This window comes from Phasianus colchicus, chromosome 1 (genome assembly GCF_987193195.1).
Source record: "Phasianus colchicus chromosome 1, bPhaCol1.hap1.1, whole genome shotgun sequence".
Lineage (NCBI taxonomy): Eukaryota > Metazoa > Chordata > Aves > Galliformes > Phasianidae > Phasianus > Phasianus colchicus.
The window spans coordinates 195,198,194-195,213,032 of record NC_143436.1 but is presented as its reverse complement, the minus strand read 5'-3'; the positions used below and the strand labels follow the sequence as shown (position 1 = coordinate 195,213,032).

At 44.4% G+C, this 14,839-nt stretch overlaps 1 long non-coding RNA gene across 1 annotated transcript; it reads right to left on the bottom strand.

The window, feature by feature from the left end:
* Positions 1 to 506: 506 nt before the first annotated feature.
* Positions 507 to 13,329, bottom strand: LOC149920355 (uncharacterized). Its single transcript, XR_016463483.1, has 3 exons — positions 12,771 to 13,329; positions 6,165 to 6,286; positions 507 to 643 (listed from the first exon to the last, which is right to left on the bottom strand). It is a non-coding gene; the product is annotated as an uncharacterized LOC149920355 (long non-coding RNA).
* Between the last annotated feature and the right edge of the window lie 1,510 nt (positions 13,330 to 14,839).

The window sequence follows — 14,839 nt, the reverse complement described above, 5'->3', positions numbered from 1 at the left end:
TGTAACTTGCAATGAGTGCAGATGAGAATACAAATTTAGGAATGACCTTACTGGGACAGATAAAAGGGACCATCTGTCCCCATAATTCACTTCTGACATTGGCCCATGCTGAGGAAAAGGGTATTGGAAATCAGAGGTCCTTCTCCTAGCAGTGCTTTCTCAGCTTGAGATTACACCCAGGCTATTGTCTTTAATATATAACCATGGACCTGTTCTACATGGGGTCATCTCTTCACACAAGCACAGTGAAAACCTTTTGCTTTAGCTTGGAAACAAATATATTCCCAATCCCAAAAATGACTGTTGCAAGACATAATAAATTAGTGAGGTCAGACAGCTGAGGATGAGATTACAAGTTATCTGAGGCAAATTTACAAGGTTTAACTTCTCACTCTGCTTTCAGGTTTCAAATATGTTTTCCTTCAACCTACGATACAAACACATGCTCAGAGTTTTATTGGGAAAGGCTTGAAGTAAATTTCTTCATTATTAAGGAGAGAGGGGGATTCAGAACTTTGGATGGGATTTATTTCAGTTCCCGTCCTGTTTCCATCCATCTCTGGAATTCCCCAACAATTGCAATGTGAGGAAGAGCAGCTTCATCTCCTATTTCTTCCTGACAAATGGCAAATTGCTCCAAGGGCTGAGAAGGTGAAAGAAATAGAAAAAGGCCTCGTTTAAAATAAGAGGGGAACTATGCAATAAATTATTATTAATAATAATACCAGCTCACAGACCTAAGACAGGAGAGTCTTCAGCAAGTGAAATGACATAGAGAAATCACCCCATCCACTGGTGAAATGCAACCTCCCCTAGCAAAGCTTAGCAGTTTGGAAGAGAAAACACGGAGGGTCAGCTAAGAAAGGCTCCCCTTTGGCTTCCTGCTACCGTGAAGGATGTATTTGGCTCTGCCATCTCAGATCTTCATGCCCTGAAGCTTCCTCCATGCCCTCTGAGGTGCTGGCTCTTTCATGTTGCAAAGGAAATTTTGCCTCATCTGGAAGGGATCATGTCCTGTAGTGCAGTCCACCAGGAAGAATGTTGCCCTTTCACGCTGCCCGCAACACATCAGCTCATCTGGAGCTCTCGTTCTGCACTCTTTGGAGTGCTTCCATGAGGCATGAAATGCAAACTTTGGCAAGCTTTCATAAAATCAATCTGCAATTCGGGAGCTCTACCAGTTTCTCTAAATCATCACAGTGAGTTGGTCACTTTAGTGTGACTGTAGCCTCTCTGTCTCCTGTCACAGAATCAGAATCATATAACAGATTGGTTCAGAAGGGATATTGAAGACCATCTATTTCCAATCTTCCTGCTATAGGCAGGGACACCTCTAGACCAAGTCAAAAGGATATATGGCACTGTTCAGTCTTGCAAGGCAGTGGAGAGATGTGCTAAAGCTGATGAGATGTTCACAGGCCAGTAGTGCAGGCTGTAGCCCAGGCAAAGTTAAGAAGAACCATCCCAACCCAAAATGGCATTCATGGCAATGCATTGAAATTGGAAGCTCAGGGAAGTGGTGCAGTCACGGTCCCTGGAGGTGCTCAAGAGCCATGGAGATGTTCTGAGGGGCTGGTTTAGTGAGCATGGTGGGGGTGGGTTGACATTTGGACTCGGTGATCTTAGGTGTCTTTTGCAGATTTAATGATTCTGTGATTCTATCGCCTGGTACCTGCCTCCAGCTAGGGCCTGCACAAGTATTTTCAAGGGAAAAGGCAAGAAAGCTTGCAATAGTCTGCCCTTAACATCTTCCCCAGTTAATTTCTGGATTCTTATATCTGAATATTAATAAAACCAAATTATTTTAGCCATACATCTGGGAGTCAGTTGCAATACTACCCGTTTCCGGGAAAAGATGGGCCAAGATGCTAAGCCAGCCCTCAAAAATTCAAAAATAATGTCTCTGCCCATATTCTCACTCCAGAACATCAGCAGCTGGAGGTTTCAGGCACCAAGGGATGTTGGCCCAACACACTGATGTGGTTTCTTCTCAGAAATCTTTTCACAGCTCTCTGCTTATCCCTCACACATCACAGGCATCCACCATCCAGCTGATACGGTCTTTGTTTTCTTGGCAGGAGCAGTTCTGCTCCCACCTCCAGCTTTGCTGCAGGGTTTGTATGTGAACCTCAGCAAGACGTTTAGCTGAGGCATTTTGAGAAACAAATAACGACACCTTCTTGGGTTATTCAGTCCACACAAGCTGTATTTGCTTGCAAAGCAGTCAGTATAGATGGAGTTGTGTCTGTTCTTCCTGGGGCTTAAGATAATACAAATAATATAAACAATTTCCTCTTTTTTTTTTTTTTTTTTTTAGTACTTTAAAGCATGAAGAGCAGTGCAGTAATGCATTTTTGAAAAAAACAGTCAAAGTTTTATGTTTTTCCTTTTCAAAAGCCTAACAGGCCATGTTAGACATAAAATCCCAGCACATAAACGCACACCCCTAACTGAACTCTGCTGTTGGGTCTGCTTTACATTCATCATAAACAGACACTCTGGGCAAATGCAGTAAGAAGATATGCTCTCAGTACATTACTCACTCACTTTTATCATCCACATTTGACTGTTTTCCCCTGGGAAAAATCTCTTTGAATATCTCTGTAGATTCAGATCTACAAACTGAGCCCTCAGTCTGCATGAATCCACACTCCATGGCTGTGAATTTTCACCACTCTGAGGTGAGATGTAGGGTCACTTGAGAACAACTCAACTTTCATAAAGTGTAAATAAAAGTCAGAGACTTCATTTGCAGAGTTCTCAATCAGCATGAAAGGTTTATACAAATAGAGTAAAAGTTTGGACAAAGTCTCAATCCCAGCTGTAAATCATCAAGATATTAAAGTACCACATGGGCCTTTAGATCTTGCATCTAAAGGTTGGATGACGACTTGAAACTGCATGGAATCTTCTATACCATTAAGGTTGTGCAGCCCAGCTGATCAAGTAGGAGGTGGTGCACATTTCCAAAGGATGTCATTGTGGAGCTGCTTGGCAGTTCAAGCAGCTCTCAGGCAGTGAACAGGCTGCCCTCTCAGCGAGCCTGCAGAGGACACACGAACAAGGGGTGATTGATGCAGTGCAGAAGAGCGATGCTATTCAAAGAAACGAGGTGGAGAAAAGGATTAGCAGGAATCTCAGTAAGTTCACCACAGAGAAATGTAGAGTTCAGTATATGAGGAGGAATAACCCATGTGGCAGCACAAGCCAGGACCATCTGGATAGACCAGGGGGCATCCTGGTGGACTATGAAGTCCTCACTACAATATCTCCACACTTGCAGCACAGGATGATCACATCCAGAGGTGGATTTGCAAAGGGGCAGCTAGCAAGCTGAGGGATATAATTCTTCCCCTCTACTCAAAACTGAGATCACATCTGGGCACTGGACTTGAGCTCCCTAATACCAGGAGCTAGGAAAAAGCCCAGCAAGGCCACCAGGATGGTTGGGAGTGGAGCTCTAGATGTACGAGAAGAGAATGAGTTTTGATTGCTCTACAGCTGAAGTTGTGGGATCTCCATCTCCATTTATGTTCTGATGTTTTCTGGAGACAGCCCTAAGCAACCAACCATTCTGGATCTGCTTTGAGAAGGGCTTGGATGAAAGATCCCCTCCAAGAGCTTCCCTCTGACCTGTTCTGTGACTCCTCAAACCTGAATTTTGTATTTCACGCTGTACAAACTAGGATCCAGCCACAAACCCTTTCCAAGGCCAACTGTAGACTATATTTTGCCTACATAGCACCAAAATATAGCTCTTTTTTTCTTGGTTATAAAGCAAGTGACTTCTGTAGGACAGGACCTCATGGAAGTTAGACTGCAAAGAGGTGAAGTTCACTGATTGCTTGATAATGCAAGTGCCCACCAGCACTGGTGTGACAAGCATTGGTGGTCCACAAACCTGACCAGCATTTTGCAGCAAAATACATCCCTGCAGGTACAGACAGGCAAAACCTTGACCAATTCTGCATGGTGATACACGAGTTTTATAAACATACGAAGCAGCTGCACTAGGGTATGGTGGGTAGTTACCTCTTTGGCTTTGTCCCATGCTTTTGTTAACACTCATGAAAACATGAAATACTACAATGCGTGAGAAACACGTCATATATGCCTCCATTAAGAAAAAGAATGGAAACACACAGAGATAACTCCTCCAACATGTAGGAAATGAAAAAGTCCAGAAATGATATATTACTTTTAACTCAGCAGTCTTCTTCCTTGCAGAAATGTATGTTTTGGAATGGTTTCTCCCCCTGAAAGTTGTTTTTCCTCCAGTGTTCTAATCCCTGCTCTCTCCTCCTCCGCTATCACTCCCTTTGTCTTGGCTCATCCATGGTTGCTGCCATGTAGATGAGCAACAGCATCCCATCACGTGCAGTGGTGAGGATCCAGACAGCATGCATCTTCCCCCAACTTGTGTTGAGATGCTGCAATTAGCTGCTCCAACTTCCCAAGTTCTAACAGGCACGCTTTTATTAACTGCTGTCCATTTTGTTGCCAATGTCAGGTCTGATCCAAAGCCCCAAGTCAACGGGAGTCTCTCCCTGTCAAAATTCTCCTTTGATCACTCAGCACTGCTTACAGAATTTTCAGACTCTTGAAAAACTTCCTGACATTTATTATTTTAATGTAATGCGTTATAAAAATGAATTATGAATTCCGATATATTTTGGAGAAACTCTGCAAAACATATGAAGTCACCAACTAAGATATAAATCACATGCCCTTTGTTGTTGCTCTCAAAATAAGATTTTATCTATGCGCTTATTAGCTCCTTCCAGGCCAAACAGTGTTTTCGCAGTGCTTACTCATTGAGTGATTGTAGGGATGTCAGTCCAGTTCTTTCTGAGAGAAACAGCTTGCCAGTGCACATCAATCATTTTCAATTTTGCCTTAATTAGTGAAGCATTACTCTCTTTTTTTCCCCTTGTTTTATTTTTTGGTCTTATTCTTTTTTAACCCAAAGTCAGATTGTGCAAATCTTAATCATAAGAGTAAAATCTGCTCTTCTAACCCCTGTTTCTGTCTTCAAAACATGTTCTGAAAAGTAAAATGTAGGGAAATGGGTGTTGTTTACACCTGGATTTCAACCAGCATGGACAATGTAATTATAGGTTAGAAGTTCTCTCATTTTTCCAGTTTTCTTGTTCTCCTCTCTTCCCTGTCCTCCATCAGTTTCCAGTTCTTACCTGCCTCAGTTTAGATATTTCTTCCTCTCTGGAAGAGATATCCTCTCTTATCAAGGATTCCTCTCTTATCAAGGATAAACTCACCAACATTGATCCTCTACATCTCCTGGTGGATTTCAGACCCTAGATACTTCCTCCCCAGGTGAAGCTATGACCTTAATAAAACACAGCATTTATAAGTGAGTTGGTGAAATCAGAGAGAAAAGAGACCACTTCTTTTCCTGAGTCAGGTTCACTTCTGTGTCTCCATTGCAGTCATGACTCTGACCTTGCATCCAAGCTCCTGAACTTTACAGACCTGTTTATGAAGTCATTTCATGCTTCCCTAATGGGATGTGGGAAATAAGGGTTATCTCCAATTTCTTCTGTGAGCTTTGAGATCACCGCAGAGCTTATGTTGGTATTTATTCCAATCCACTGATGTGGTGTCCATGTTCTCCTGCACATGAAGATGGATTTCCTTTCCTCTTTGGATGCAGAACGGAGAATGTTGAACTGGGGTCTTTTGCCTTCAAAAGCCAAAACCTGGCTGTGCTCAAGCCTTCTTTGGTCTGTCTCCACCTGACTATCCCCATCAGACTTCTCTCTCCAGTTTTCTTTTCTAGAAGTGTTTAAATACTTCTCCAAACTCTCTGGAGGACAGGCAGAAAGGCTCTGCTGACAGAACACCTCATAGCAAAGTAGAATCATAAAATCACCAAGGTTGGAAAAGACCTCCAAGATCATCTAGTTCAACATACCACCATTATTTCCCCACTAAATCATGTCTCTCAGTACAACATCTAGATGTTTCTTGACCACCTCCAGGGATGGTGACTCAACCACCTCCTTGGGCATCCCATTCCAGTGCTTGACCACTCTTTCAGAGAAGAAATGTTTCCTAACACCCAACCTGAACCTCCCCTGGTGCAACTTGAGGCCATTTCTCCTCATCCTATCACTAGTTACATGGGAGAAGAGGCCAACCCCTACCTCAACCACAACCTCCTTTCAGGCAATTGTAATGAGTGATTAGGTCTCCTCCTCCTCTTCTCCAGATAGCCCCTCTCTTCTCCTGAAGTATCTCTGTCTCTCTGTCAGAGGAATTCAATGTCCTTTAAAAAAAAGTAAAATCCATTTAAAAAAAAGTAATGTAGAGTGACAGCAGGCTTTGTTTTCAGAGCATCCCTGATCTCAGTTGTTGTTCCCTTTCCTCAGCCATGAATGACAGAAGACATTCTGTGAGTCACAGCACAAAATCAGTGGGTTAGGTACACTCAGGTCAAAGAGATTTGATGCTGGTGGTGCTACTGATAAAGAGATCCCAACATCTGTTACAAGCAGAACACCTGTGAGTTACTGGTTATTTTCAAGAGAACTGCACATCAAATTAACCTGACTCAAGGACTCCAAATCAGCTGCATTTACTTCTTTTCCTGAGTCAGGTTCACTTTTGTGTCTTCATTGCAGTCATGGCTCTGACCTTACATCCAAGCTTCTGATGCAGGGGAAAGTCCATTTTTCTCCTGAACTTTACACACCTGTTTATGAAGAATCATTTCAGGCTTCCCTAACGGGATGTGGGAAATAAAGGTTATCTCCAGTTTCTTACCAACAGCATACAGATGTGAACACATATGCACGTCTGGAGATCATCAATTTGTTGAAACTTTCATTGCTTCTTCACCTCAGATCTATATCTGCACATCATAGTTCATTCACTCCATTAGTACCTTCCTTACATTAAACATAGGTGCATATACATCCACCTACACCTGCTGAGCCCAGGACTGTGTGTTGATATTTCAAGATGGGAGCACTGAGCCTCCAATTTCCAACTCGTTTGCTGACAATAATCAGTGCCTCTGTGGACATTATCAGTGGTCTGAACATAATTCTCCATATTTTCCATTCAGTTAAAACATTTTTGGAGCATAGAGGATTGACTGGTTTGTGCTTAGAGCTATTTTCAATAGGTGCTAAAATTCTGGTTTAAAAATGCATACCTACTTTATGTAGTATCTTAAATACTAAGCTTTAACAGAAACATTGGCTGCAGGTAATATAAGGTAACTGTTACTGTTTCCTCTGGGGGTCATGTTTTACTGCCTTGGAGACAGCATTTGCATTAGATATAGATGATAAAGATACACTCGCAGTAATTTATATTGTTTACAGTTACAGCTCAGACATTTCCTTTGGCTCTATTTTGTAAAGGACCCCAAAACCTTTCCATGAGGTGCCTGATGAATTGCAGCTCCACAGAGCCAACATTAATGGGAATGATGTCATTGCTTACCAGGCTCACCGGACCAGAAAGTCCTCCCTGGATCAACGCCGATAGCATCCCACTACAACCCATTCCTGGTGTCTCCACTTGCAAACCAAGCCAGCTTGGGGGGAATCAGAAGCACGGAAGAAAAGAAAAACTTCAACCAAACCACTCATGCATTCCCTCCCACTTGACAGCTCCCCGTTTTACACCGATAAGGGAGACAGCCAGCCATACCCCTGCAGCCATAAAACAACATGCAACAACTGTTTCAAATTTAAGCATTCAGCAAGCGGATGAGAAGGGTGGGGAAGCCATGCAGGGGCTGCGGGGTGGGTTCAGCCCTCCTATAAATACTCCGCAATGACAGACTGGTTTGCTTTTGGCTCCAGTCCCACGGGATATGACCCACACTGAGGAATCAGCCTGCCGTTTGGCACAGCCCAGCAGTGTTAATCTCCTCGCCTCTGCAGGGGTCCGTCTCTTGGAAAGGAATGGGGAGACGTGCTCTGCTTCTAATCCAGACTTAGCAGAGGGTGAGGGAGGCAGTGGGGCACATGGAGGGGATGCAAGAGAGGGATGCATCTTGTCTTTCATTAAAGAGAGCCATTTTCCCCCATGCTGCTGCTCCCTCGTGCCACTGTGGCTCTGTTTATGATGCTGTGTGCATGAATGAGAAATGAGTTCTTGTAGTTCAAGGTGAGGGGAGTTGTTTTAGGGATTAATATGGCTGGCTAACAAGAAAGGAAAGGGTTCAGGTTGCCATGAGGAAGCTTCAGGCTGCTATGAGAAGCTGCCAGGACAAAGACATCAGCAAAGAGCAGAAATCCATCCTGCATGCTTCACATGGGAAGGTCATAGAATCATAGAATCATAAGGTTGGAAACGACCTGTAAGATGGGGTTTTGTGCAGAGAGGATGCAAGGATGGGATTCTGTCTAAGGTTTGAAATGCTCCATCCACAACTGGAAGGTGAAGTCTACTGTAGTCTTTGACAAGAGCAGCCTCTCTTAGCACATACATCTGCTTCCAGTTGGGTAGGTTGTCTTTGCCCCAGAAACATCCCATCAGTGTAGTCATCATACCTGGTGGTCCCAACTATGAGACAGCCTCTGGTTACCCAGGTCCAACACCAAAGCTCGGCAACATAGAAAAGCAATCAACCCTTTTTTTCTGTACTACACAGGAACTCTGTCTTTCTCCTCTCATCACACAAAAGTTCCACTGAAGATCATATCCAAAGGATTAAAGGAATAGGATAAAATCTGGGGAAGTCTCATCAGAAATGAAGTTGATTCTCCACCCCAGGACCAGATCAGGGTGAGGACTGTCCCCTCTGCTCCATTCTCAGACACTCCTGTGGTGCTATGTTCAGCTCTGGGCCGCAGTACAAGGATGTTCTTTGCCCCATCCCCGGAGGTGGTCAAGACCAGGTTGAATGAGGAGTAGACAACCTGAGAGAGTGGGTAGCAACCCTTTCCACAGCAGGAGTGAGTGGATATAGAATATCTTTAAGGTCACTACCAGCCCAAACCATTTATCACTTGAAGATTCTATGACACAGAGAGGTTGGAGTGGGTCCAGAGGAGGCTATGGTGATGCTCAGAGATCTGGAGCATCTCTCTTACTAAAAAAAGCTGAGGAAGCTGGGGTTGTTCAGCCTGGGAAGAAGGCTCTGGGGGGGCATCATTGTGGTCTTCCAGTACCTAAAGGATCTAGAAAATCGGAAGAGGGACTCTTTATCAGGGAGTGTAGTGACAGGACAAGAGGTAATGGCTTTAAACTAAAAATAAATAAATAAATAAATAAATAAATAAATAAATAAATAAATAAATAAATAAATGTAGATTTAATTAGATATTAGGAAGGAATTTTCCACTATGAGGGTGGTGAGGCCTTGGCACAGGTTGCCCAGAGAAGCTGTGTGAGCTCCATCCCTGGCAGTGCACAAGTCCAGGCTAGATGGAGGTTTGGGCACCTCATCTATGGGAAGTGACCATGTCCATGGCAGAGGTTGAAACTGGATGAGCTTTAAGGTCCCTTCCAACCCAAGCTGTTCTGTGATTCTATGATTAACCAGTATACCTTTAGGAAAAAACAACTGGTACATGCATTTAAAAGTGTTACGAGCTTTCTACAGAGTTATGCCTTGGAGGGACAATTTACACCCTTTCAGGTGGTATATTTATCAGCTTTGAAAGCAGTCTTTCCCTTCTGGCTAACTTTTTCAGCAAATTTCCATTTACAGCCCATGCAGATTTCTATATATGAAATCTGATGCTTCTGAACTTGAATAGGACACCACAAAATCATCGGCAAGTTCTAAATCCAGGTTTCACCTGCATCGCATTTAGGTTATTCCTTCTAGCAGAGAGTGAAGGGGCGCAAGACTTGGTGATATTAGAAAGATTCCTGCCTTGTGCAATGCCTTTCACACACTCCTTCCTGCTAAAGAGCTAATAGGATATTGAAAGCAAAGCAAAAAGAGCAGCCTATTTCAGGTGCTGGACAACATCTACTACCCTTCCTTCTTCATCCTGTTACCCCTGATACCTCTCATCTCATTTTCAAGAGACATGAAAAATGGACCTAACCCTGACTGTCACTCTTGAGATTTTAAAGATTCTGGTTAGAAAGCTCAAGGACTGCAGATCTTTTGTTCTTTTGAAAATTCATGGAGTCATTTGTCCAAACTAGCTGGCAATGTGTGAATGAGATAGCTTAAGACAGCCAGTGTCAACAAATACTCAGGCTGGAGTTTGTTTCATGGACTGTGGTGCTCCCTGCAAACTAATCTGAGGGTTGCTTTACATCAGCCAGAGTGGGGAAGGCCATGACCCATTGCTGCTTTCATTTCTGTCCTGGTGCACTTTGCATATTTGTCTTTGTCTTGCTTGGGTTTGATCCAAGCACATAACCTTGAAACAAAACAAACCCATACTGTCTGTGGGTCCCTTCATTCTTGGAGAGAAGCTGGAAGCCCACTCTGCTCATTGTGCCCTTCCAGAAAGAGTGACAAAGGTTTTTGACTTCTTTACAGCTCAAAGTTGGCATTAAAAAGGAGGCTGGAGTGAGTGGGATCTGTTTGAAGGAGATGCCAATGTTGTGCCCTTCTGCAAACAGGCTCCCACAAAGACCTCACATCTTACAGCTCCTACTAAGTGGGGTGAGCCAGACTCCTCTTGTGTGCTCAAGGGGATCTTTCATACAGACTCTAGGAGGAAAACAAAGACTCATCTCCTCTGCAAGGAACTGGCATTCAAATTGTGTGGGGCTCGCTCCTCTCTCTGCGGTGACCTCTTTGCTGCAAGTATGTGCCTGTGGTGCCAAGTGGCTTCCCACTGCAGGAGCAATTCAGACTACAGGCATTCATCCCTGCCACATAAACATTGCAGCTGGCATCAGAGCTAATACAGATATTCAGATAAAACAGGTGGTGGGCGCAGATGACCCTCACCAGTCTGTGGATGGATCAGTCAGGGTACCTTCCCATTGCATCTGTGAGCACAGGAAAATCCTTCTTCTCTCTCTGCTGCCACTGAACCTTAGTTTAGGTCTCATACATTTTGAGTATGTTTAGAAAAGCCTGGCATTTTGTCTTCCTAGGTATTTGCTGGTGTTTCTTCCAATAGAAGGCCCCAAAAGACTCTGTGAAGGATCTAACCTCTCCTTTCAGCCTGGATCCACCAGCATCCTTGTCTGTCCTCCAGAGGTGGGAGTGGAAGGCTCTCAGGAGCTGGCAACAGACCTCCCACCTCAACCAGATCTGTGCCTATAGGAAATCAGATCATAGGATCACAGAATGACTGAAGTTGGAGGCATCTGTATGTCCATCGCTTGAGCAGGACCACACAGAGCAGGGTATCCAGCATTATGTCCAGGTGTCTTTTGGAAATCTCCAAGGATGGAGACCCAAAACCTTTCTGGGAAACCTGTACAAGAGCAACGGCCCTTTTCATGTCCTCATTAAATCCATACTGCTGAAATTACACATAAAATATTTCTCTGACATCCTTCCCACTACTCTTTCTCTTTGGGACTGGCACAGAGGTTGCAGAGAGGTTTCAATCTGTGTTAATGGATGATCAAGCAGAGTCCCAGGGACTGACTTCCTTGGCAGGACCACAGATGCTCATCCAAAGTAGATTCACACATTTGGCTCATGTTTGGCACAATGTCCCAAAATACCATCTGCTGACAAAGGTGTATATCTGCAACACTGAGATGGAATGGCCTGAGTTGAAAAGGACCACAATGATCATCTATTTCAACCCTCTGCTATGTGCAGGGTCACCAACCAGCAGATCAGGCTGCCCAGAGCCACATTCCAGCCTGGCCTTAAATGCCTTCAGAGCATGAAGACCACATTAGGTCTTCAAAGGCTGGATGAGACCACAGTAGGTCCTTGAATTATGGATGCTGATGGAGCTGTTTACAGTAGCCAAAGTGGGATAGTTCCCTCTCCCTTCTCCCTCATCTCCTTGGTTTTTGATAAGATGATTACTCACGAAGCCTGGAAGAAGCATTTCTGAGTCTTCTTGGCAAAAGCCATGCTGTAAACAGTGGGGGAGATTTAGAACAGAATAAACAGAATAACGTCTTCTTCAGGATTAAAAAAAAAAAAAATGAACCAAGCCATCACCATCCTTGATGGTGATTAAGAGAAATTGCAGAGTAAATGCTTATCCTTGTATATTGCTGGTTTATCAATCAGATCACAACATGGAGAGGGAAGGCAGCAGAAGGGAAGAGAGATTACTCGGCTTGGCTTCTCTGGCAGCCATCAGCTGCTGTTTATGAAGCCCTAGAAATGTACAACATGCTTTACAAGATACATGTGTTGAAGGCTCTGGGCTGGGGGGGAGGTGTATGGATGTGTATCCTACTGCTCTTACACTGCTTTATCTATAGGACACCTGGAAATTGGTCCCATTAGATGCAGAGTGTGTGGGCTGCGGATCACAGGCTCATCCCTGCAGCAGAGAGGGAAGGAGTAAAAATGTCAAGAGCTCATTAAAAATATAGAAGCTGAGGGAGTGTGAATGCAAACAGCCTGTAGAAAGCACTTTAGTTCAAATTACTGAATCCAAGAGCTGCTCTGTAAGCAAACAACTGCTTCATAACCCATGTTTCAGTGGAGAGAGGAGTAAACCTTCCCATCATCAAGTCTATCAGCTCTAAGAAGTTGAGGTGACCTATCTGAAAGAGGAGAAAGCTTTTAAGAGACAGTTAAGCTCCAAAAGCTCAGCCAAGCTCATCAACTGGTTGATTTTCACCTTCAATCACCAGCTTCAAACTGGAGAAAACCTGGAGGGTGTATGTGTTACCTCAGGTAAGATAAATCCTGGAAGGACACCAGGGCCATCTCCAAAGATCAGCCTCCTGTGACTCAAGCAGGAAAGGGCAGAAGATGGCCTTGCTATAAGCAGGAAGGGCTGTGGTCCTCATCATGCTCCTGAGATAGGAGTCACAGCCCTCTCGTCCCTTTGCTGTTACTGCAAAGGTTCATGGTGCAAAACTAGAGGTACCCCAGGAAAAGAGGGATGGAGTACTGAGCAACAGAACAGTTGCCCAGAGACATTCTGGAATCTCCTCCTGGAGATCTCCAAAAGCCACCTGGACATGAAGCTGGGCACCCTGCTCCAGGTGTCCTTTTTCCAGCAGGGTTGGGCCAGATGGACCCAGAAGGTCCCTTCCAATATAACCCATATTGTGATTCTGGGTATGGAATTTGCTTTCAGGATTTGTGACCTCAGGACTAAGCATAAGATTTAAATACAACTTTTTTCCAGGCCATTTGTGTTTGAGGTTTCCATGCAGGATCCTTGTCTGAGGGTAGGATTTATCCTTTCCAAGCTTCCCTCTGCAGAAAACATTTTGGTTTGTGGCTGGCACCACATCAAACACTTCCAGCACCTGATCTGAAGTAAAACATTAAGAATCAGATACAACTGGGCTTGAAACAACACCAGCATTATTATAGCCAAAAGAAAAAAAAAAAATCCTGGTGATATTAATGAGCTCTTTGAAAATGCAACCAGCAAGATAATCCCTACACACACTGCAGAAAGCAAGGCAGACAGAGTGGGAAGATGCTTTGGTTTCCCCAAAACAGCTACAGCAAAGCAAGTCACTCCGATCTTGCAGCAATTTTCTGCTGTTGAAATATGACCACAGCTGAGGACGGGGGGTGAACGCACTGCCACATTTCCCACCCATCCCTCCTCGTGTGATATTTCACATTTCCTCAGGCGGTGATTTCAACACAGCATACTTTTGTTGTCACTGGGGTTCAAGGGCCTCCAGAAGAGGGGATTACGGGATGGGATAAGGCCTGCCTACCCGTCTGATAAAGCCTAGCTGGAGATAAGGGCTCCTTAAAGCTCTAATTTTAAAACTGGCCCCAACACCCTTTGATTCTCTTAATTCAGAGCCGATTCATGCTTTCCGATAAGAAAGCAAAGAAATGGATGGAGAGGTCGGGAAGGCTGAGGATCCACATTCTCCTGCCCTTTACCTTCCACCTCAGGCACAAAATCAGCCCTCGTGTCTTGAAGCATTTGAGAAGTCATCCTATTCCACTTGAAGAGCCACATAAGCCAGAAATCTCTCCTCCCAACACAACACCCACCCGGAGCACCAAATTTTATAAAGCTGAAGGAGCTTTAAGGACACAAAAAACATGGATGGATGGAGCCTGACATGCCTTCTCTCCTGTCCCAGCACCAGACTACCATACCTCAAGGCTTTGTCATGAACTAATTTAGCTTAATTTAGCTCATGATGGGGCTGGAGATTATCCAGCCCAGGATCTGTTTTCCTGTGCTAGTACAAATGAGGGGTGCCCAGTTGGGCTGCCTCCATCCAAAACAATACTTGCACCCAGGACTGAGGTTAAGCAGAGCATTTTTATCCAGTCCTCTAGGTTTGCAATTTGTTTAACTACCTTTTCTTATAAATGTCCTTAAAAGAGAGGTGATGTGTTCTGCCCAATAAAAGAGACGTCCCTGGCCTGATCAGCTTCAGAGTGGGAAGGCATGGGAAAATAAAGGCAGGGGAAGAGGTAGGGGAAGGGAAAGGGGAAAAGGAAAGAAGGGGAGGGGAGGAAAAAGGAAAGGGAAAAGGGAAAAGGGAAAAGGGAAAAGGGAAAAGGGAAAAAAGGAAAGAAGGGCAGGGAAAGGGCAGGAAAGGAAAGGGCAGGAGAAAGGGCAGGGAGGGGAGGGGAAGGGAAGGGAAGGGAAGGGAAGGGAAGGGAAGGGAAGGGAAGGGAAGGGAAGGGAAGGGAAGGGAAGGGAAGGGAAGGGAAGGGAAGGGAAGGGAAGGGAAGGGAAGGGAAGGGAAGGGAAGGGAAGGGAAGGGAAGGGAAGGGAAGGGAAGGGAAGGGAAGGGAAGGGAA